Source organism: Pinus tabuliformis, chromosome 5_1 (assembly GCF_031772625.1).
Source record: "Pinus tabuliformis cultivar Carrire ecotype Pingquan chromosome 5_1, CPIR1, whole genome shotgun sequence".
NCBI lineage: Eukaryota > Viridiplantae > Streptophyta > Pinopsida > Pinales > Pinaceae > Pinus > Pinus tabuliformis.
Window position 1 is genome coordinate 461,284,217 of NC_142305.1, and position 24,077 is coordinate 461,308,293.

A 24,077-nucleotide genomic window follows, 5' to 3' on the forward strand; every position below is an offset into this window, starting at 1 on the left:
TGCATAATTTTGAGAGGGAAGGCCCTGCCTTCCTCCCAGAAAATGTGAAAATCTGGCTAGTGAGTGCCCTCTAGTCTTGCTTTTCTCAATCCTGAGAGGTAGTGATTTCTTGCCCAGAAAATTGCTCAATGCAGTCCCTGGCCTTGCATCACTTGCCAGTTGAAATTGAGTATTGCGTAATCTTAGTACCTGGCCAACCAGTCTGGATTGCGCAATTCCAACAGTCAACTAGCCTCCCGATAGTCTGGACTACCTTTTCCGCAATTCCGGAAGTCAGTCTCCTGGCTTCCCAGTGAAAATTGCGCAATCATTTCCAGCAGTTCTCTAGGTATGTTGCATGTCATCCCTCAAGTTTGCTTTGGTTTTAACTAACAAATTTCTTTCCATGCATGTCGCCATGTCTCCAGATATAGCATGTGTTTATTCGTCTCTCAACAGTTTAGGATCAATGGCCTCCAAGAGAGTAGGGTCAAAGGACACTGACGAAAGCGCAACTGGAGCAGCAGTTGAGTGAGTGTCTATGAGTTTGCCGATATACGAAGACACCAAGCTGATTGTAGACAAAGACATCAAGCTGAAATGGCAAGAGGTCAATGATGCATTCTCAGGAAAATTTGGGGAAAATATTGAAGACTGCAAAGTCCATGTGAATATTCACAAGTTCGGCTTGTACCGGATTGCATGCAGATACCTCACATTCCCATGTGTGGACATGATACATTGGATCGTCTCACACACTGATCCCAAGACGATGACATTGGTAGTGTCAGTAGGATAGAGATTACTACCTTCAGGGCATAGATTATCAATAGATGTATAACTTGCCGAAGCCAGTGATCACCATGGAGATACCCTTCAGCATACCCAGTAGTAACACCAACTCCAGGGATATCTTGAAAAACTGGGTGAAGGAGCCAGCCAAATTCAGGATGACACCCAACAGGATTTACAAGATGACTATACTGCAGAAGGCGTATCAGTACTTGGTCATCTTTTCATGTCGCTTTTATGGCTAAGAGAGCACGAAGATCTTCCCGTAGAGTTGGGTGATTGCGTTGGGCCAACTGGTCAGTGAAGTAAAAGCATGCAACTGGTTCGACATGTTGGCTCACAGGCTGAAGGAATATGTAACAGGAGCTTGGCAGCTGCCTAAAGGCCAGCAAGCAGAAATCTACATGTCCTCCTACATCTTGGATGCAATCTGTGCCCATCAGAAGTTCCCGGGCTTGAAGTGGGCATGGAAATCAACGAAAACCTCTGTCAATACTTATTGTAAACTATTTTCTGAATGCAACTTCCGAGGGGTCATCACACAACTGTCAGATCATTTTGTCACCCCGGTGTACAAGATGATATTTGAGCAGGATCCACCTTGCATGTCGAAGGCAACAATGGAGGCACTGATTGATAGAGCCGATTGGTATGCCTCACCGTCTATCACCTTCATATGGATGTACAATGTGGAGAAGCCTCCACATGTTTTACTGAAGTTTGCCATGGACAAGCTCGTCATGAAAGAAGTATCATACCACCTTGGCCCACTCTTCCGTTGTGGATCGAGTTGTACAAGATACATAATCTCAAGCATGGGGATGCCAAAATAGAAGAGTTCAAGAAATATCCTTTCGACACCCAAAGCTACAATCTGTATGAACCACATTGTTTTGTAAAGGATCACTGTGCAATAGTACAATTTCTGTGGATCCAGAGGGTGAGACATTGGGTTGAGGAAGACCCATGGAGATATTGTAACAACTTCTCTAGGCCCAATGAATTGGTCGGCATCACTGTGGAATGGTTAGCAAAGCAGCGTGAAGCAACATCCATGAGAGCACCAGCACCAACAGTAGAGGTAAACATACCAGTGCGCGACAAAGGCAAGAGAAAGATTATCGACAGCGCAGAGGCAGAGCAAAGATGCAAGTTTAGAGCATACTCACTTATACAGAAAGCAGCTTTGGCAATAGAGGCAAAGAGGCAACAATATGACAGGAGGACCATGCAAATGCATAGAGAAAAACAGAGGATCGAGGAAACAATGAAGGAGTTGCATGAGTTGAAGGAGCAACTCCCAAAGGAACAAGAGTTGTATAGATAAGAGAAGGAAGTGCAACAAGGACATATACAATAGCGGGCACAACATGTAAAAACACATGAAACTGCACCTGTATAGGTAGTCGACTCATCCAAACAACTAGCACAAAGCAGAGAAGGTGAACAATCGCAGGAGTAGGACTTCGCTCACAAGATTGAACGAGCACTTGAGCAAATGGATACGGAGATGGAGCAACCAGAGTTAGAGCAAGACATTGACCTCTTGCCTTACCACTAAGAGGTTGAACTACTAGCTTCACTGGATCCGGAAGCAAAGCAAGTCCTGAGCAACCAAGGGGACACTGAGATCCTTGGAGACAATCTGGAAGAAGAGATGCACAACATATCATTCGACGAGTCGCAACATAGAGTTGTGCAATCGCGCAGAGTGTCTACTCCATATGACCACACATCTCCTGCGCAGTTTGAGGAACGAGTGATCATGTTTGACATGTGCAAGCATCCAACAGCATTGGCCGATGCTACCAGAGCATATGTCAAAGCCACTAGCTCGAGTGTTTGCTTCTTGATAACAGAGAACGAGTGAATGGCTAAGGAGTTACAGATGGCCAAGCAGGGAGGAGAACTGGTTACAACATCTGCCCGAGCAGAGTTGAAGAAGGTGATACTAGATGAAGTATCGTCCCTTGAGACAGTCATGCGGGCGTTGTATTCCAGATTTGGTACCGTGCATAAGGCAGTTGTCCATCTCAATGGTTGGCAGCAATGATGTGCTAGGAGAGCACATATCTTGTCAAACTTGCATACTATTGTTGACCACATGCAAACATGGACAATGAGATACAAGGGAGCCTCGTTACACTTGCCCAAGATGATGAAGCCCAGAGCGGTCGAGCTGAAGGCACATATCTGGAGTCAGATCCAGAACTATGAAGAACTCCCACAGCTCATCATTAGTTTGCAGGCTTCCCATGCACAGATATTCAGAAGCATGGATGTTGTTGTGTGCACACATGCGATCCCATCTATCGGACAGTCACCAAGGCAAAGACAAAGGCACAAGTTCGACTGGAGCTTGACTCGTACTTTGACGAGCTGATGCGCATAACCACTGGCGCAAACTTAGCGATCAACACAGACACCATGCATCAATATGCCGCTAGTTTGGCTGCACTCAAGACAACGATGCACATGTTATTAGATGAGTTGGACAGAGGAGCTAGAGAAGTGTAGCCAGATGCAACATAGGCAAGAGTTCGTCTCCAAAAAGATGTCACCATAGAGTACACACACACCATAGCGGACTACCCAACATGGCATCAGTTCTCTACTGTTGACTATCGTGAGAATGTCAAAGAGATGGTCTTCCCACATTTGTCTGAGTCATAGTGATGTCTTACATGGCTTGCTCAGACCTATTTTGTCTCACACGGGTACATGTGCAGATTGTATGTAACGTCTTGTCAAGTGGAAGTTCAAGTGTCAATAGCTGAATGTAATAGTTATATAGTAGTTGAAGAGTCATGAGGGTAGATGAAAAATCACAAAGGGGAATGTCAAGGGTTACCCCACCCTGTGCTATATATAGTCCCTCATAACTCATTGTATAGGCTTTTGGTCAACCAAGCTTCCGATAGGAGTATCTTAGATAAAGCTTGGAGAGTATTGTAATAGCCTTGGCTTATCCATAGTGTAGAGCTAGTACATCTCTTTGGAGGAGCAAGCGGCAGTGACTGTAACATTCCACTATCGGGACTAGTGGTCGGTCATGGTTGTACTGTATGATTGGAACTTTCACTTCTTAATATAACAGAGCCAACACGTTTCATGCATATGCCGTATTGTATTTTAGTTATCGTGTTTACTTTAAATGATATATGTATCTGTTTGCTTATGCATGTGTGTATAGACTCTTTTTGTATGTGTATGTATGAATATTATTGAAATGTGTTGTTGGTTTAACCATCACTTTGGATTGTCAACTTACTTGCCTTCCAGTTTGTGATGCTTCCTTTCTCGTGTGTTCCCTTCTTAACCACGTGCTTTCACAGGTTTCCAAGGGGCGCACTCATCTCACTCTCCATGTGATAGAACCATTCATACACCTTCCTTGGCTTCTGTGTATGTCACACCCTTACTACCAACAAGGGTATCCTACTTGCCTCTGCGCGCAACCACGGTCAAGGCGATACCTTACAACCCACTGCTGGGAATCCTACACCAAACGGTCTGAGGTCTCGTTGGGACTTCTTATCGGGGAGATCCCCTGACATATTGGCGGGTCCATCACTGTCAACATGGTCCTTTAAAGTTAGCTTACAAAGCTACATGGACCTGGGCGTCCTTACTAAAAAATCTTCTGTCAGATGAATGTATGGCATCTGAGTTTGGTTGTAGCATGAGAGACAACATGTTTGAATCAGTTTTTGATGCTTGTGGAATGTTGGACACCTAATCCTAAATGGGTTAGTGTGGAAGCCGAATGGACAAAAGGAGTCCAAGAGACCTCGGGATGTGGAACCCAACGGTCAGATATTGTACTATAAATGTAAATCAATTGTTAATAAAAATCGTACTCTCCTGATTATCTTTCATATCTCTCTTACTGTCCATGTGTATTTGACATGGTATCAGAGCGGGCGATTGCTGGTCCTGCTCCAATTTCAGGCATTTGTTTTATGGCTTTTCTGTGCAAGTCAGTTCTGCATTTCATTAATGTTTTATCAGCAGCATTTTAGCTGCATTCTCTGCACACAATTCCCCAAATAGAAAATTCTGATCTGACGCTTCCACTGGCCTGAACGCTGCTCTTGTAGCTGCTCCACCTGCATACAATACGCTGCTCTCTGCATACAAAACGCTCCTTCACTCAGCGCTATTTGTGCCATTCTTTACCTGCCACTCTCTGTCATATATTCTCTCTTTGGTGTGTTATACCTGCTCCGGATTGGCGCCTCCATTCCCGAGGTCACTAATTTCGTAGGCCATGGCCTCGGACTTTATGCCACGGAACGTGTAATTCCAGGGCAGATTTTGCTTGTAAGCAACGCCATTGCAGTTGTTTATGATTAGCCCAGGCAGAGAAAGGATTCGGCAGATTTCATTGCGGATAGATGAGTCGGGTCTGAAACTCATCATCACTGTTGCGATGTGATCGCAGACATTGCTCAGGCTACTGTATAATTTAGATGCACTAGACCTCCACGAAAGATGCGGCCAATGAATTATTTGATCAGATAGACAGTAAAACTATTCGAACCCATCTCGAAAAATGATAACTTGGAATTAGACCGAAATTACATTCGAGAGATTATAAGGCATCTTTCATTCGAGAGATTATAAGGCGTCGTTCATTTGAGTCCAGCATCGTCGTCTCATTGTAACACTACGAGAAAGATATATGTCTATATAGGACACAGTAAAAAATAGAGTCTTTGGAACAAGTTTGTATTCCTCTGCAACCTCAGCAAGTCAGTCTATCAATATTCCCCGCATGCTAGTACTTATGTCTTGCTGAACTACATCCATGTAGTCCATTGATGGCCTTCTCTTCTCAATTTTGTGAAAATAGTCATAGATATCAGAGGCATAGAATACGCACATCTAAGGATCTCTGTTATCTGCATCAATTTCAACAATCTTAGGTCCTTGCACCCCTGCTGCGACTAGAATCCTTTCTTCAATGAGGTGGACTTCCAATGGCTTTGAATGTATAGGTTCTGCAAAGTTTTCTTCTCCAAAGAAGCAATATCTGAAGCGCTACTGTGTGTTTAGCGTCTGTGCAAAGCTTCCTTTCCAAGAGGCATTTGTTTGGAAAGGACTAATTGCCGCCGAGAGTAGGGCAAATTTGATCCTGAGTTTGACTTAACTCGGTTTTTGGATTAGAAACGCAGAGAATAAAGAAGTATTGAATAAATCCATCTGGCTTGCAAAGCCCGGTGGATAGTTTCCCCTGTCCGTTGCAATTCAAGGGAATGGACAGCTGTTGATGGGTGCCTTTCTCTTGGCTGTATTAGTAGCAGGTTTCATTCCATTTTTCTGCAGATTTTTCAAAGGCCGCAGACATGGTAACAGGCAAAAAGAGCGATTAAGTTGGCGCAGAGACTGGCAGAGGCAACTTGTCTGAGCATTTGCCTCGGCGACTTTCTGTGAGGAGGCATCTTTGGCTCTTCACTGATTCCATAGGTGCCTGGCAAGAAGGTTTGTGAGTGCCCAATTGCCATTACCCAAGCGCCGAAATTCATCAGCCACAAGTGAGGCGACCCTGCGATAGATGCTCAGTGAAATATCTGCATCGAAAAGAGTGGAATCTTCATCATATCCAGCAGCACAAGGAGACTTTCCTCCCGTTTAGACTTTCAAATCTCCACCAGGTTTTCCTCCCACTTGCAACGGGCCTCCACTGTATCGACCGCCACCTTGTAACGTTGCTTCCGGGCATCGGCTTTGGAATTGGGTCTGACAGACATTTTGTTTAACAGATGTGTGTTTAACAGAAAACTTTGTTACAAAACGCCAAAACGCGTCAGTGTTTGCCATTGTTTTGTAAATTCGAAGTTGTCAAATTTGTAATCTCTACGAATAGTACAAAGAATCTATTATATCTTGTACTTCGGGCCTCATAGCAGCCATCACATGCATCTGCACTAGGATTGGTGTGCATGAATCACTCCCACTGAGTGCCATGAATATCGCCAAGGGTAGAGATTTATGTTAAAAACTCTCCATATTTCGTTGTCAATAATAAAATAAGACAGGTCTGCTAAGGCTGTGGCCATGGTTAGACCGATATATCTGTTCAAAACTCTCGATGTGTTGGAGAACGCAAGTGTATCGAAGTCCGCTCAGCAACGTATATGCTCACTGTCACTGTGATATCGAAGTCCGCTCAGAACTTGTTGTCACTATTGGGTACAATTTCTGGGTATTGCAAAGTGGAAATCTTCATAAAGGAACGTGCATTGGAGGCTAAAACAACAACAACAAAAAGGTGGGGGAGTGCATTTTTGGTCATTTGATTGTTTTTACAAATACATTGTTGATTTGATTGTCTGAATAATGGAGAAAAATCATGGATTATTAGAGTTATTAAGCACTCTAATCTTGTCTACTGATGGAAGTACAGTTAAAGTCAACAAAAACACTCTCAGAGATATTCAAAAATCTTTACAATATGCACAGGAAAAGATTGATTTTTTGCAGCTTGAGACAAAGCTACAGCAAGAAGAATTACAGCAGTGGAGTCATCATTCTGAACCTGTTTCTGTTCAGAAAATTGAAACAGACTCCCATAAACAGCAAGACACTAATGTTGCAAATTCTGTGCCTAATACAACAACAGATTTACATGCAGATGCAGAAACTCAGTCTGCATTTCCCAAGCCCATCATCAGACCTTGGGAACAACTTGTCCACAACAAGCACAGAACTGGTCTTGGATATGACAAGGACTTGTCCTTTCATATTCCAGACTACGCCAAGCCCATTCAGTTTCAGAGTGCTGGATTCATTCATAATAGTTCAACTGCTCCTCATGACAGTTCACCTCCAGCTATTCCAGATTCTGCTCCTCTTCCACAGCAACAACAACAACAGATTGTGAAATGCCAACACTGTGACCGAGTTGGCCATTTGAAAGATCACTGTTTTGATCTTCATCCATGTAAGCACTGTCATAAAACTAGCCATTCTTCACACAGATGCTTCAGAAACAAACGTCCTGCAAGAACAAAGATTCATCTTGGATGGATCGCTTCTTGGCAATGGGCATCAACAGCCAAGAAGATATTCCAAACACATGTCAGAACTTGTTCCAGAATATTGAATAGTCTTGCAGTTGAGTTTTCTCCATCTTCTCACCTTGTACCTGACAGGGGGGGAAATAATGGTCATCTACAAGCTTCAAAGCCACATCAAGCGAGCTTGAGCCACAACCTGCCACACCAGTTTCAGAGTTGTAGCCAGAGACAAAGATGCCCGTGAACATGCCTTCAGTTGGCAATCTGGGACACTTCCTCTAGCAGAATACTCCAGCTTCTTGCCAGTTTTGGAAGAATTCCAGGAATTGTAGAGTTGTTGGTCATCCTTAAACCATCACAGATTAAGAACACTTCCTCTAGCAGAAGACTCCAGCTTCTCGCCAGTTTTGGAAGAGTTCCAGGAATTGCATTAAGCATTCCAGAGTTTTTGGTCATCCTTAAACCATCACAGGTTGAGACTTCCCTTTTCAGGTTGAAGTTTTACCTTTTATGCGGGGTGAGACCTCCCTTTCATGGTTGAAGGTTTCCCTCTTTAAAAAATTAGGATCACTTCCTCTAGCAGAAAACTTCAGTTTCTTGCCAGTTTTGGAAGAGTTCCGGGAACTGCACAAAGCATTCCAGTGTTGGTGGTCATCCTTAAACCACCGCCCTTTATACCAACATTTCATAGAGCACATTCAGCCTAGTGCTGCCATGCATTTTTTTGCACATCTTGTATTACAGCTCTCTTCTTGGACTCATACATAACCCTTCGGATTAAGGGGGGGAATGTTGGACACCTAATCCTAAATGGGTTAGTGTGGAAGCCGAATGGACAAAAGGAGTCCAAGAGACCTTGGGATGTGGAACCCAACGGTCAGATATTGTACTATAAATGTAAATCAATTGTTAATAAAAATCGTACTCTCCTGATTATCTTTCATATCTCTCTTACTGTCCATGTGTATTTGACAAGTGTTGTTTTAGTTGATACACTACAAAGAAATGGGAGAGAAGAAGCAAGATAAAATGTCATAGATTGTCTCTTACATTGGACCAATGTTGATACTAGTTGTCGAGTCTGAATAATATCCATTCCCTTGTGAAACTTTGGGTTAAGATTGTTTCTTTGGATTACAAGGAGATTGATATAGATGAGGCATAAGTGCAAAGTCTCAAACTCTACAAGGTTTTTTCTAGCACTAGTTTTTCTTTGCCTATGGGGACATTATGCGTGCTCCTAGAAGAGGAGCTCCTGGCTTATTCTAAAATAGAAACTGAACTTTCAAGGTTTATGCGTAAAGGAATTGGCGAATTGCTATTGGATGACGTGTATGTTACCAAGGAATTTTCATTAGAGAGATCAAGAGTTCTCTTGGAGCAAACAAAGATAGCTAGATTGAGTGGTGTTGGAGGCTCATGCAGATGCATGGATTGTCTGTCAGATGCCATCTTACTTTTGGGAGATGAGACAAATGAAGATTAGACTCCTAATGACAATATTTTTTTCCTAGATCATGTGTGTCACCAACTTGTTGTTACATATAGTGTCCATGCAATCTGTACCCAGGTAGCAAATGCAAATTCAGAGGGATTTACACATCTAAACTCAAAGCTTCAAGAATTGGTTCCCGACATTTTTAACTCTTGGAAGAAGATGGGCTATGAAGAATGTTGTGATCTTCATTGGAGAGAGAACAGGCTTAGCCATGCTCTTTGTTGTGTATCATTTTCTTAAAAGAATCCTTCTATTTTAATGGAAAAGTTTGGAACTGATGTCAACTCTATAAAATTTTGGGAAAGTTTTGTGAAATATAACCCATAATCTCTCTTAGAGTTTCAACAAAAGCTCATATATAATGAATTTCTCGAAGCTCAAACTGACATGGTTTTGGCAACAAGAACTTTCTTGAGTTCTCGCTCCACTATTGAAGATTTGAAGGAGAGGGCATTAAATCTTGTTTCAAATGGACTGAACACAAGGGAGTCTACATTTCTCGCATCTAATATGTTTTACATGTTGTCTGAAAAGTACCGTAGAAAAGGACAACTTTTAACGGCTCTCAAGTACTCCCAAGAAGCACTACTTATAAGAACAAATTTCTGCATCGAAAATTCAGGTTTTTGGATAAGAAGTCAATTCAAGTTGCAAGAGATAATAATACTGAGTTAAAAAATGACTCAATTGAAGTGGGAGGTATTTATCTGGAGGCCCTAGGATCAATTACAACAAATGTGTGGCCAACATTTTTAGATGCAGAGAAGAATGGGGAGTATTGGCCTAGTCAATGGGTTTTTCTTGGAAATTATTTGGAAAATCTTATGCAGGTGGGTGTTCTCTATGAAATGTTGGGAGATGGAGATGAAGCTGAAAACATCTTTCAGGAAGGTCTGAAGATTTCAAATGCACAAGATCTACCACTTGGTCAAGCTGCATTTCGATCCTGCTTAGGTGAAATTTATCAGAAACATCATTCATGGGAAAAAGCTGAAGAGTTATTGAAAAATGCAAAGCAGATTTTTCATCATCAGGACTTGAAGCTTGTGTGTAAGCTTTTCCAAGTAACAATAGAAGCCATGCTTGACATGCAGATTGGAGATTTGGTGCGTAGGCGTCCAAAGGAGAAAAAAGATGTACATTTTCCTGAGAACCTGACTTCTGCTGTTGATATTGACACATTGGCATGGGAAAATTTATGTAAAGAAATGAGCAAAGCACAACTAACAAAATCTCTTGCTTGCACGACCAATGACATAAAGAAGAAAAGAGGAACTGGTCAAAGGGGGAAAATGTCTTCTAGAATAGTGGACTTAGATGACTCTAGCATTGAAGTAAGGGATTACCTAAAGGAGTCTGAGGGTACATGTAGAAAGACACGTTCGCGTTCAAAAGCTGGAAATAATTGTTGTTTAGCTAGTGAAGGTACAGAACATCTGTCATTATAAAAAACTCCACAACAATCAAGTGGATGCTTGATAGCAAGGGATGACATAGATAAATATTTCTATTCACTCAGGAAAAAAAACAAAGCCGAAGCCACAAAGTGTTTCCCACATTGGATCTAGAAATAACTTTGAAGAACTGTCACATGAGAGAGATTGCAGTGGTCATTGTGAAATCGAAACAGATCAAGTACATTCTATGCAGGACCTTATTGCATTTTGTTGGGAATGTCATACAAGAAGTGTATTGTCTAGACTGCTGCTTCAAATAGGAAAATGTTATAAGGCATCTGAGGAGTTGGACAAGGTGCATGAGATATTTTTGCAGATATATCTTTGCTATTTTTTCATAATGGGAGATCTCTATGCCTGTGTTCATTTGGTACTGCACATTGCTACCAGCTTGAATGCTCTGGCAAGAGAAGGCCTGTGGATATATTCATGATTGAAAGGGCAACGTTGTTGTACCATGTCAGTTGGCTTTCTCTAAGTAAAATTTTATGTAGTTTATCATGGATACAGTGTGGAAAATTTGCTGAAAACCGGATGTCATTGGTGTTAGGATGGCTGCATCATGCTTTCTTTATTTGTAGCCAAATTCCTGCACTTTTTCAAAAGGTATCCATGTTACTAGCTATTCTGCATCTGCCCTTAGAATCGGGTGGGTTATTTTCCTTACCTGTGAGGCATGGTAATAACTCTTCTAGAAGTCATTGGGCTGTGTATTTTCATCAAGCTTCTCTTGGAACAACTTTACGTCAGCAACATCTTATTGTTTTGGACTCAAAGCTTGAAACCTTAGCTTCTGATAGTGAGGAACATCATCACAATTCGAAGGACTTTATAACAAGAGTGCAGCAAGCCCTCAGACTTATGCCAGAGACTGTGGAGGATCTTGAACACTTTGTCAGAGATTTTTTTAAAAACGTACCACTTTCTACAGTTATCTGTGTCAGTTTATTGGATTCTAAATATGTGTCTCTTTTGGGGGATCTTCCATTCAATAATTATTCTCTAGCATGGATGTTTCTCACACGATTTGGCTCTAAGGGGCAACCTATGGTTCTTTTGTTGCCTATTCTTTCTTATTTTGAAGGGTTGTCAAAAGATGATGCTCGAGGGAGTACAATATCTTGTCCATACACCATTGATCTGGATTATGAAGATTCAGAAGGAAATCACATTGATAGTGACTCAGAGGTCAAAAACTTGATCCATGCAGTTGTGGATGTAGTTGTTCAAGAGTTTGGGATGGTACTTGAGGAAAGTCGGTTGTCAACCTCTGATTCTTTGCCTGTTCCAAGCAACAAGGATAAATGTAGATGGTGGCAGTGGAGAATTGAACTTGATAAAATGCTTTCCAAACTTCTAAGGGGAATTGAAGATTCTTGGCTTGATCCATGGAAGTGCTTCTTATTGGGAGAACCCTTAGAAGCAACTATCCATAATGCTGTAGATGCATGTATAAAAGATGTCAAGCTAATGCTAGGCTTAACGACAACAAGTCCAGGTGTGGAAACTCATGTTCGAGTTGATGAAGGCCTATTGAAAGTCCTTTTGGATGGTAGTACTTCTCTAGGATATAATGAAATTTAGAAGGGTGTTTCTTGTCTACCATGGAAAAATTTCAATATTCGACAGAGCTCTCGGGTAGACAACTTGGAAGGATCTCAAAAAGAAGAAATGGTTGGCAAAGTTGCCAAAGCACTTTCTAGTGTATATATCCTTTAATATATTGGTAATTGAAGGTTAACTCCTTAGATATGAGAGGATTTTGAGATGTGAGCCGCATTTGAGGATAAGTTATATGATTTTGACAGAAAATGTCTTCCAAACTAACCCAAGAAAAATGAGTGTTACTGTTAAAAAAACATGTGAAAAAGGTTTTTACAATAATAACATGTGAAAAGGTTTTCATGAGGTGCCACATTTTTAGTCTTATAAAAGGTACCCAATGCCCCTTGTTTCATGTAATGGATCATTTAAAAAAAATAAAATTATAAAAGGTACCCAATGCCTCTCGTTTCATGTAATGGATCGTTTTTTTTTTTAAATAAAATTAATTAGTTTTAATAATTAGGCTATTATAATTTTCAAAAATATTGTTGTTTTAATAATTGGTATAGAAAATTGTTATATTTTAAAAAAAATATTGTTTAATTATTTTTAAAAAGTATTATTTTTTTAAAAGTCATTTTTATTATACTAATTAATTTAAAAAATTGTATCTAAGATTTTAATATTTTTTTATTATCTTAATTTAAATTACAATCATCCCATTAATAATACTTAGTAAAAGATGAAACATGATATGTAGTGAAGCATTTAATAACGATAGACATGTCACGATAAATAAAATAGTAATTGGTTGTTTTATAGTTAGAATAACATAAGAGAAAAATAAAAAATAAGAAAGATACCCATTTCTAGAGAAGTGGTGATGTACGTCATAGGTGAGATGGGTATCTTGTAATAGTCACTCTCATTAATGATAGTTATGGTAGGAATTGACTACTACCCTCATCACCTCATGAAAGTTAATTAGCTTGGGAATTGAATAACAATTTCATCTTGTAATAGTCACTCTTATTAATGATAGTTATTGTAGGAATTGACTACTACCCTCATCCTCATTAAAAGTACAAAACCAAAGAATTGACTACCAACCTCACTAAATGATGACCCCACACAGTAATGATAGATGACATAGGAATTGAGTATAACCAACCATATCCAATGATTCTATCCTTCATCAATTGTGAAAAGTGCAGAAATTGACTACCACCTACATTAAGTGATAGTCACCTACCACCTACATTCAGTGATAGTCACCATCATAAGGGTGGTCAACCTAAGAATTGACTAGGGCATCCTCATCCAATGATAATCATCCTCATCGACTATAACTAGTTGTGTAGGAATTGGTTACCACTTTTTATATATATATATATATTAGGATAAACCTACCACCTTTCATTGAGGAGGCCTTAGGCTCAGTCAAATGGATTGCCCCTATACTCTTGAGCCTAATGCAACCTCCCACAAGCATGGTAGGTAAGTAAACCAAGTTTGGAACCTTGGCATGGCCCTAGTATTGGTCAACAAATGCTTTCTTGTGTGGGACAACAATTGTTCATCCTAGCTTAATGGGCTTACCACCTTTTTTCTTATCAGGGGAATCAATAGACTTGCCACTTGTCACTGAGGAAGCCTGAGGCTGAGTCGAGGGGACTTCCCCTATACTCTTTAGCTTAATGCCACTTCCCACAAGCACACTAGGTAGGTTAATTGAGTTTTGGACCTATATGGGGCCCCAATATTGGTTAACAAATGTTTTTTGGTGCGGGGCAACAATACCATAAACTAAAGTCACTGATCCAGGTGGATGTTGGTGGCCACCCACCTATCCCATCTGGACCCCCACAACTGTCCCTTTCAGTTTTTCAGTTTCCTTAATTATAGCGCAGTTTACTATTTTTAGTAGTTTTTCGGGTCCTAAACTTCCGGAGCCGTTTTGAGGCCCTAAACGACGTTTTTTGGGAAATCTACTGCCATCAATTTTTCTGATAAAAATCGTCTTTTCCGTCATAGTCCTCAGAGAGATCTTTCCAATGGGCTATCATGCACGTCAAACGGAGATAATACGACCAATTCGCGACCCTGGGAAGTTGGCTGTCCAACTCACCCCAAAACGGGGCCCACAATTTGGCGTTTCATCTTCTAGGGTTAGGTTTTGGAATGTGAAGGGTTTTCCATTGTTTCTCAATAATAAATAGGCCTTCGAGCCTCATTGTAACACAGTTCGGAACAGTTCAGAGGCATGTAGCCGACACATCTCTTCTTAGAGATAAGCTACCATCGCCCTAGCTGGGTTATTTCTATTTGTAAGCATATTTCAGTATTCTCCATTAATGAAATGAAGTATTATTTCCGCCGCATCTCTGTTTTTATGGTTATCGCATCTCTGTATTTATGGTTATCTCTATAATCTATTGCGTTCCTGCTTAAATCCGGATCAGTGGTATCAGAGCGGTCTGCCTTTTCTCTGTTTTTCTTTGCATGTCCCCAACGAGGTCGGGATATAAGGAGTTAGGGCTTGAATTGGTCGAACCTTTGCAAGACCAGCCTCGTAAATCTCGACGACCTCCCATGGTGGATGAGAAGAAAGACGAGGGGGCAGGAGATCCTATCAGAATCTTGCTCGAAGAAGCCCTCGAGTGGCAAAGGAACGCGATGATGGGTAGCTTTGCGCAGATCCTTCAGCGGCTACCCAGAGGCGACGCATCGGCTTCCAACAGCTACTCTGGAAATGCCACACCGTTTAAGGTACAAGTTAATTTTGAAATCCCCATCTTCGAGGGTCAAATAGACGCAGATGCCGTAGATAAATGGTTAAATATGCTAGATGGGTATTTTTTTGTTCATGAATTTTCAAGTCGGGAAAAGATTGTTTTCGCTCTTCTCAAAGCAGCCCCCCACGTCAAGGACTGGTGGGAAACATACTGCGAGCAGAAGGATGAAAGTACAGGCTCATTGTTTTTAGCCGCCCCCACTTGGAATGACTTCCGGGATGCCATCAAGGAGCAGTACTACCCTGTCAAAAGCTATGAGGAAAAATACATCAAATGGACCACACTGCGGCAGGGACGAGACCAAGATGTGCCAAAGTTCACGAATATTTTTCATACCCTTCGCACACAATTGGGTATCAAAGATTCTGAGCTGCATCTGGTACTCAAATACCGTGGCTACCTACACAGATACATCCAGGAAGAGATGGAGTTCTTGAACATCTCCTCACTCGGCACAGCATATCGATATGCTGTCAAAATCGAGCAAAAGTTCAAACAGAAGAAGCGAGACTTTGGATCTACAAATCCGAAGACCAAAGGACAAAGCCAAGGCAGGGTGACCCAAGACAACCCCTCGAAGCTGCAAGAAAAGAACAACACCACGAAGCCGAAGAAGGACACAGGAAAGTGGTGTGAGTTCCACAAGAGTCCCACTCATAACACAAGTGAGTGTCGGACCAAGCAGTCGCTGGTGGTCGAGTTGAAGGCTTCCGAATCAGATGCATGTTCCGACTCTGAGCCAGAACTTGACAAGGGGGATGACAAAGGGAATCAGATCATTGATGCGGATCCTAGTGTCACTGTTGCCACTGCCAAGATCCAGAAGAATGAACCCGAAGAGCCAGAGGAGGGGGAACGTCTTTTCCACTCACAGATGTGGGTGAAGGGTTCGCCGCTGCAATTCATTGTCGACAGTGGCAGCCAAAAGAACCTCATTTCAGCAGAGGTCGTGAAGTGGTTGGGCCTACCAACTACACCACACCCACAGCCGTATAGTATCGGGTGGCTTCACGAAGGACGAGATCTCAAAGTTCGCCAGCAGTGCCGCCTTCCCTACAGCATCAAGCCCTTCACAGACGAGGTATTGTGTGATGTTACACCTCTGGATGTTTGTGATGTACTATTAGGCCAGCCATACTTGTGGAGGCGACATGTTGTGTATGAGTCAAGGCCTCGTGCTGTCATTATTTCTTTGGATAATTCATTATACAGGATACCAGAGGTAGCCCCACCTACCGCCACCTCTTTGATCACTACCAAGAAAGGCAGCAAGCTCATATCACAGACTAGGAAATTTATTTCCTGTTTGGTTCACTCCCAAAGTAAGGGGAAGATCGTTGCTACATCCATGACCCCCACAAAGGGTCCCTCCATGCAACGGCAGCAGCAAAGGGATACGGTCATGACAGAACACAGGAACAACTTCTCCTCACCCACAGGGGTACCACACAAGTTTCAGGTGGGCGACAAAGTTTGGTTACATCTGCAGAAAGAATGCCTTACCAGAACCCATCAGAAACTCAGACCACTTCGACATGGTTCTTACACTAGTACCAAGGCTACGGGAAACAATGCTTGGAAGCATAGCATTCCTCCATTCCTTCGCTTTCACCGAGTGTTCAATGTGGACCTTCGTCGACCATGCTTCCCAACATTTCTGGACATATCAGAGGTTGCAGAACAGCTCACCAGAGACCCAGCTCAGCAGAAGCTTCCTCATCTCAGGGAGGAACTCAACGCAATGGGGACCATTGCTTCCTAAGGGGGGAGGAATGATACAGGTGGATGTTGGTGGCCACCCACCTATCCCATCTGGACCCCCACAACTGTCCCTTTCAGTTTTTCAGTTTCCTTAATTATAGCGCAGTTTACTATTTTTAGCAGTTTTTCGGGTCCTAAACTTCCGGAGCCGTTTTGAGGCCCTAAACGACGTTTTTTGGGAAATCTACCGCCAACAATTTTTTTGATAAAAATCGTCTTTTACGTCATAATCCTCAGAGAGATCTTTCCAATGGGCTATTATGCATGTCAAACGGAGATAATACGACCAATTCGCGACCCCGGGAAGTTGGCTGTCCAACTCACCCCAAAACGGGGCCCACAATTTGGCGTTTCATCTTCTAGGGTTAGGTTTTGGAATGTGAAGGGTTTTCCATTGTTTCTCAATAATAAATAGGCCTTCGAGCCTCATTGTAACACAGTTCGGAACAGTTCAGAGGCATGTAGCCGACACATCTCTTCTCAGAGATAAGCTACCATCGCCCAAGCTGGGTTATTTCTATTTGTAAGCATATTTCAGTATTCTCCATTAATGAAATGAAGTATTATTTCCGCCGCATCTCTGTTTTTATGGTTATCGCATCTCTGTATTTGTGGTTATCTCTATAATCTATTGCGTTCCTGCTTAAATCCGGATCAATCACGATTATGATTTAGCCTATATAATAAGCAGGGTATGCATGCATGTTATATTTGTGTTCCTAGAGGCCTATAAAGCGAGTAGTCTTTTCATGCCCTTTATAGTGTTTTGATAAAATTAGCTTGTTCCAACAAAAGTCTCAAGGTTTAGGACTATTTCTTCTCCTCTAATGAGATCAACAACATGACTCCTATGGTCAAGCATAATTATGATATATTGGAAATATAAATATAAGTTGTAATGTGCATTTATTATATGGAGACATTAAACAATTCCTCTTTTATAGAGGTGTCCAATAAAATATTTGACTATAACATTGTGTCTAAAACTTTACATTGTCATCTAAAACATTATAAAACTCTTAAAAAAAAGAAAAAAGTGTTTAGTGTTAAGAATATTACATTTAACATTACCACATATGAATATTATTATTTTGTATTAAAATTACAATTTATATATGGTTTGTTAACTTTAAATATTGTTAAATTGGAAGAGTAAATATTTTATTTAAAATATATATTTTTTATAAAGTATATTTGATTTACTTTTATCAATTAAAATAAGATTATTTGTACAAATTTTCATCATAAAAAGTTAAATGAAAATATACCTTCAAACCATTGAAATTTAATTACACTAGTGCCAATTAAAGTAAAATGACATATACAAGTTTTCCATAGTAAAAATAAAAATGATGAAAATATCTTCAACTTAAAATAAAAGAAAATCCTTTAAATTTAATTAATTGAATTAAAATATATCTTTCAACATAAAATAAATAAATAAATAAACCAATTCTAATTGACCTCAATAAGGTCAATAATTGGAACCCTTATATGACTACATTTTTGTTAATAAAAAATACAATTATTTGTATAATATTTTATCATGAAAAAGATTGAATGAAAATATATCCTTCCATTTAAAATAAATAAAGAACATCAAATTGGTACCATTAATTGGAAGATACATAATATCCTTGATTGACATTCTAAAGATTTAGAATGATGACAGACGTATCATATTTTAAATTGGCAAGGAATCTCCATATATTGTCTCGAAACACAATGTGAATGAGCATTTGATAAAATTATTTTGGCATTGTCTACCGAGGCCATAATTTCACCCAGATGGTGGAATTCTCCCCGTAAACCGGTGAATTAAAAAAAAAAAACCAATGCTGGGAGTATTTGAATTGTTTTTTTAATGGTGAAAATGGAATAAATTGCCATTGCTCTGTAAATGTTGGTGTGACAATGAATTAAACCAGTACTTTGCATAGTACCATTTATGCTAGGTGTAATTATTAGGTGGAATTAATTATGCATAATCTATTTGATTGATATGTATAGTTTCAAAGCTAGAGATTTTCCATGACTTTGGAGGATTTCGTCTTGCTCCAAATTCCATGCTTCTAACTTGTTTATATTGTTTAAGATCACGTCCCTATTGTAACTGTGTTTGACACTAGACATATAGGCATGGAGAGGTGAGTTTTACTTTGCCTCATAGGTGGTTGTGTGAAACACACGAGTAACTGTGTTGGACATTGGACATGTAAACATGACGAGGCTAGATTTTACTTTTCCTTGTAGATGGTTGTATGAAACGTTGTGTTTGTCCAACTATGTGCAAATGATGATCACCCCTCCTCATTTTCCTGTCTTCATATCCTTTGATAGATCATGCGTGCTAATGGGTTGATAAATATATCAACTAGACTAGATTCATACTTTGGTAAACTGTGGTGGTCAAGAGGCTTTTAATGACAATTTCTTTTTGACAATGGTAACCTATGAATTATTGTTGACTTTATGTGTTATAAGAACCTTGCCATGAGTAGGAGTCAAGACTCTTACCTTTGGACAAATTTATCTTAAATTAAATTATATTGATAAGCAAGGAGTGGATCACTTTTCTGTGTTAATGATATTGCCTTTGGAAAGTAAAGAAGACCATAAAAACTTCTATTAAATGTTTGCCTCAAAGGGGAGCTTAAATGGTTATTCAACCTGATGTGTAGATAAAAGACCTATTTATGAATTGGTTGGGTCATTTAACGAGAACCACCAACACAATGAATCATATTTCTTACTTTAGGATAACCATGTCAACCACAACATGATTTCATATTTCATGTGCATGGTATCCATAAATTGGGGTTGTTATATGTAAGGGCCATATGTACACTTAAGATGGAGTTGGATGTGGGGTAGTTTAGATCATTAAATAAGGTGTTTGGTCATTGACGACTCAAGATTTTTTAGACTCTTGCCTGCAAAAGCTTTTCCTCCCTCTCCTTTGTAGCCTGACAGCTAAATATTAAGCATGTGATGCGTTGATCGTGATCATTCAACCTAGATAACTTTGTGCAAGCTCGAAATACTACAAACAATAATGTGCAAACTATTTCCTTCCACATTCCCCACTCCTCCTATCGACGTTCCTTTGCACCTCTCGGTGCAATTGCTAATAATTTAACGATTGAAATTCTCTTTGTATGTAGCCACTGGAGAAGGGATGGTGTCGTGTCACTCCCTCGTTCCCTTGCCTAAATCACCCATGCATTTTACATTTTTAAATTCTGATTCCCAAGAGATGGATATGGATTTGAGAACATTAGCCTTAGTAGTGACACTGACATCATCTTCATGATAAATTCCTCGACATTTGTTGGCAATAATTGCGTTGATTTTCTTGGGTTTTATTTTGTCTTGCAAGCTGCCTTTTGATTTGTCGTGTGGACATTTTACTTTGGTTTTTCTGTTGCATATTTGGTTGGTTTCTTACTCGTATGTGTGAACTATATATATTTTTTTATTTCTAGGTTGCTATTTTTTTTTTTGGTTCACTTTTTTTTTTTGAATTTCTTACGATTTCGATATTTCTGAGGGATGGGTTTATATACTATATATATATTTGCACTTGTTTAACATATACATGTTTATTATTCGCGCCACACTTACTAGGATATTGCATTGAGTTTTTGGTTAAATCCATATTAGTTTGGGTTTCACCAAAAACAATTGCAAAGTTTCCATAGTTTAACTTTCCACATTGAAATTTAGTATTATTTGACAAATTTTTAATTTATTTTTTGCATTTGTTTAACATATACATGTTTATTAAGAAAGGATATCATTACATGTGATTAGGTATCTATACTCGGTTAATTATGGGTTGGACACCAGAGGGAGAAATTCTTGAGGACAATACTCAACATTTAGATAAGGAAGATTAATTTTTGTTTTTGTCTTTATTTCAATTCACGTTGTGTTAAATGGGAAGGAGGGTTGGGTAATTTGAATATTCAGGGTTAATAATTATTCATTTCTTTGTAGTGATTTTTATTTATAGATGTGTTGTGCTTCAGAGTTTTTGGAAGTGCTACTATAGTGTGGTGTAATGACATGTGAAGGAGGGGAGTTATGGTTGATCTCAATGGAATTCTCTCCATGAGTGAGGTTATAGGTGTGTTAGCTTCTGGCCTAATTCATGTGGCCTATAAAGGTACACAATTTTCACATTTTTCTTTTTCTTCCTTATCATATTTTCTAACATGTTTGTAATTGATGGGAATCTTATCTTTCTTAGTTCTGGTTTCTACTTCAATGCTTTGCTAACGGAGTGGGCATCTGAGCTTTTTTGGTACTATAAAAGTATGTGGGTTTTTCTTCTATCCTCTTTTTTTTTCTTCATATATTCACATGTGGTGGATGGATAGAATGGACATCTGATCCTTTTTGGGTTTGGTTGTTGCTTCAATGCTTTGCTAAATGTTGAAGTAAAGGTAATAGGGAGCAGCTAGTAGACTACAAAGGGCATCATATTTGTGCCTAGGAAATTTATTCTCATGGTTGCAGATCAAGTTGTTGGAGTCAATATGATAGTGTTGAGGAGGTCCCACTAGGGCTCTTGAAATGAAGACTACATATAAAAGGGTGTAAGGGTTTAGAACAAAGGGAAGCCAATAAGTATCACACTTTCAATGGAAAATGTGAATTAAAGAGGGAACTTCATCATAGGGTCTTAGACTTCCCTGATTTTGATTAATTGCTATCACTAGATTAAGGATTCACTTAGGTAAAAAATAAAGGTTGTTTATAGAATTATATTATATAATAATTCCTAACAATGAACACCTTTTTGTTTTTCTGGGCTTCTCACTTCATAAGATTACAACTACATAAAGCATAGATATAAATGTGAAATACAATAATTATATATTTAAACAATAACAACTCTCTGATTCGATCTCGTGTCAGAATTTGAGATGAGGATGACACCCTTGTCTGGACCCATGCGGTGTCTGGAGAATGTACTCCCAAGTTGGGCTATCTTTTCATCAGTGAAGATAGGAATTCGAACAATGACCTCTAGTGGGCAACAAAAATATGGAAACTATCTTGTCCAGAAAATATCAAATTATTCCTTTAGTATGTTTTAGAAAAAAAGTTCCCACTGGGGACAATTTGCAAAAAAAGGGAATTTTCGGCCCTTGTTGGTGCTTTTTGTGTAAAAATGAGGATGAATCGGTGGATCATATTTTTCTTAATTGTCCTTTCTTAGGGTCTGTATGGGTTCGAATCAAATCCTTCCTTCCTAGTATCAGAGAATGGCAGGGACCCTCTATCAATGAACCATGACAGTCCTTGTGGCAAGAGGAATCCCCCCCTATCATTTGGGGAATATGGCTTGCAAGAAATGCCAGTATCTTCCAAGATAAAAGTGTTTCACTGGATATCACTATAGCGCAAGTATTGAGCATATTTGATCTCATTAAGTACTTGACCTCTCATCAATCTTGTCGCCAAATCTCTAAAGAACAAATTCACAAATCCTCCCCTTAGGCTTTTTCTGATGGGGCCTCTCTTCATGATGGAAAATGCAGAGGTGGAGCCATTCTACACTTAAACGATCAACATTATTTTCTTATTCAGAGTTGCCTCGGTCAAGGAACAAACAATTTTGTGAAGCTTTACAACTTTAAACTCCTTCTCACTTTTGCTATAGAAAGAGGATGTTAAAGATTGCAGATTTTCAGTGATTCTATGCTCATTATCAATTGGTTCAACAATATTCAAAGATGTCATGTGCTCACACTATAACTACTATTTGATGAAGTTATATTCTAAAAATGTTTTTGAGAATATTATTGCTTGCCACATCTACAAGGAACACAAATCATGGGCAAAAACTCTATCCAAGGCTGGAGCACACATGGACTTGGATTCTTGGCAAGTTACCGAGAAGATAAGCAACGAGTCCTTTCTACTCCCTCTCAAGGCCTTTCTAACTGCCACTCACCAACCTAGCAACAACAATTGAAAATCTCCATGTTTTTTGATTCATAGTTTTTTCTTATGCACAAGTATGGACTCGCTTTTAGAATATGTTTTTGATGGACAACAATTACTGTATCTATTCCTGTAAACATTATTTATTAGCATTTTTTAAAACATTCTGCTATGTATTGAAGCTGATATATGACTAGCCTGTGAGGGTAAGTATATCTATTTTGGAAAGGAGATTTTTTCCTCTCCTTTTCTCTGTTTCTCATGGCTTTTGACAACTAGCTTTCAATGGATCACTAAAAACACATTGTACATACATATAATGTAATTTTCACTATCTTAATGGAAATTACAATTTTTTCCCTTGAAAAAAGTATTCGAACAATAAAAAAATAAAATCAATTCAAACATAGCCTAATATTATGATCTTAGCTAGAGTAGTTTAAAAAGTATTCGAACAATAAAAAAATAAAATCAATTCAAACAAAGCCTAATATTATGATCTTAGCTAGAGTAGTTTAAATAGTGAATATGTTTTTGTGATACTATTTTTCATATATTCCTAGAATTGAAATATGATGAGTTTGTTTTAAATTTAATATAAAGAAGAAATGCGTTGCGATATAGGACAATAGATATAGATGCGGAACACAGCAATTACACATTCAAATATTAAAATTAGAATTAATTCAAATTTGGCTTAATATCATGATCTCACGAAGAGTAGCTTAAATATTGAATATATGTTTGAGATGCTTTACCTTTTTCTTGTATTCCTAGAATTGAAAGATGATGGGTTTAGTTAAATTTAATATAGATGAGGAAGGAATTGCCACGATATAAGACCATAGGTATAGACGTGAAATACATCAATTAAATACTCAAATGATAAAATTTAAAATGAATATTATTTAGTAATATTTGAGGTATTTTTACTATTGAAATTTGAAGAGTTTTATTTAAATTTAATGTACATGAGGAAAAAACTACATTTATATAAAACAATAGATATAGATGTGAAAGATAATAATAATAGATGTGTAAGTAGCACTCGCTTGGTGTTTTGGGAGTTCTATTTACCTAGAGAAATTATTATTAAATTTGAAATTATAATTAATAATTAATATTATAAATATAAATTTTTAAGAAATTTGTAATAACATATTAAATTTAACAATTTGATTAATTAGATATAAATATATTAAGTTATTTTTAAAAAATAATAAATTTTAATATATAATATTTAACTATATAAGTTTTGCAATTTTTTATTATC

At 38.9% G+C, this 24,077-nt stretch overlaps 1 pseudogene; it reads left to right on the top strand.

Annotated features, from left to right (window-relative positions):
* LOC149165490 (separase-like) overlaps positions 1-12,467 on the top strand; it is a 38,500-nt pseudogene extending 26,033 nt beyond the window's left edge.
* The last annotated feature ends 11,610 nt before the right edge of the window (positions 12,468-24,077 follow it).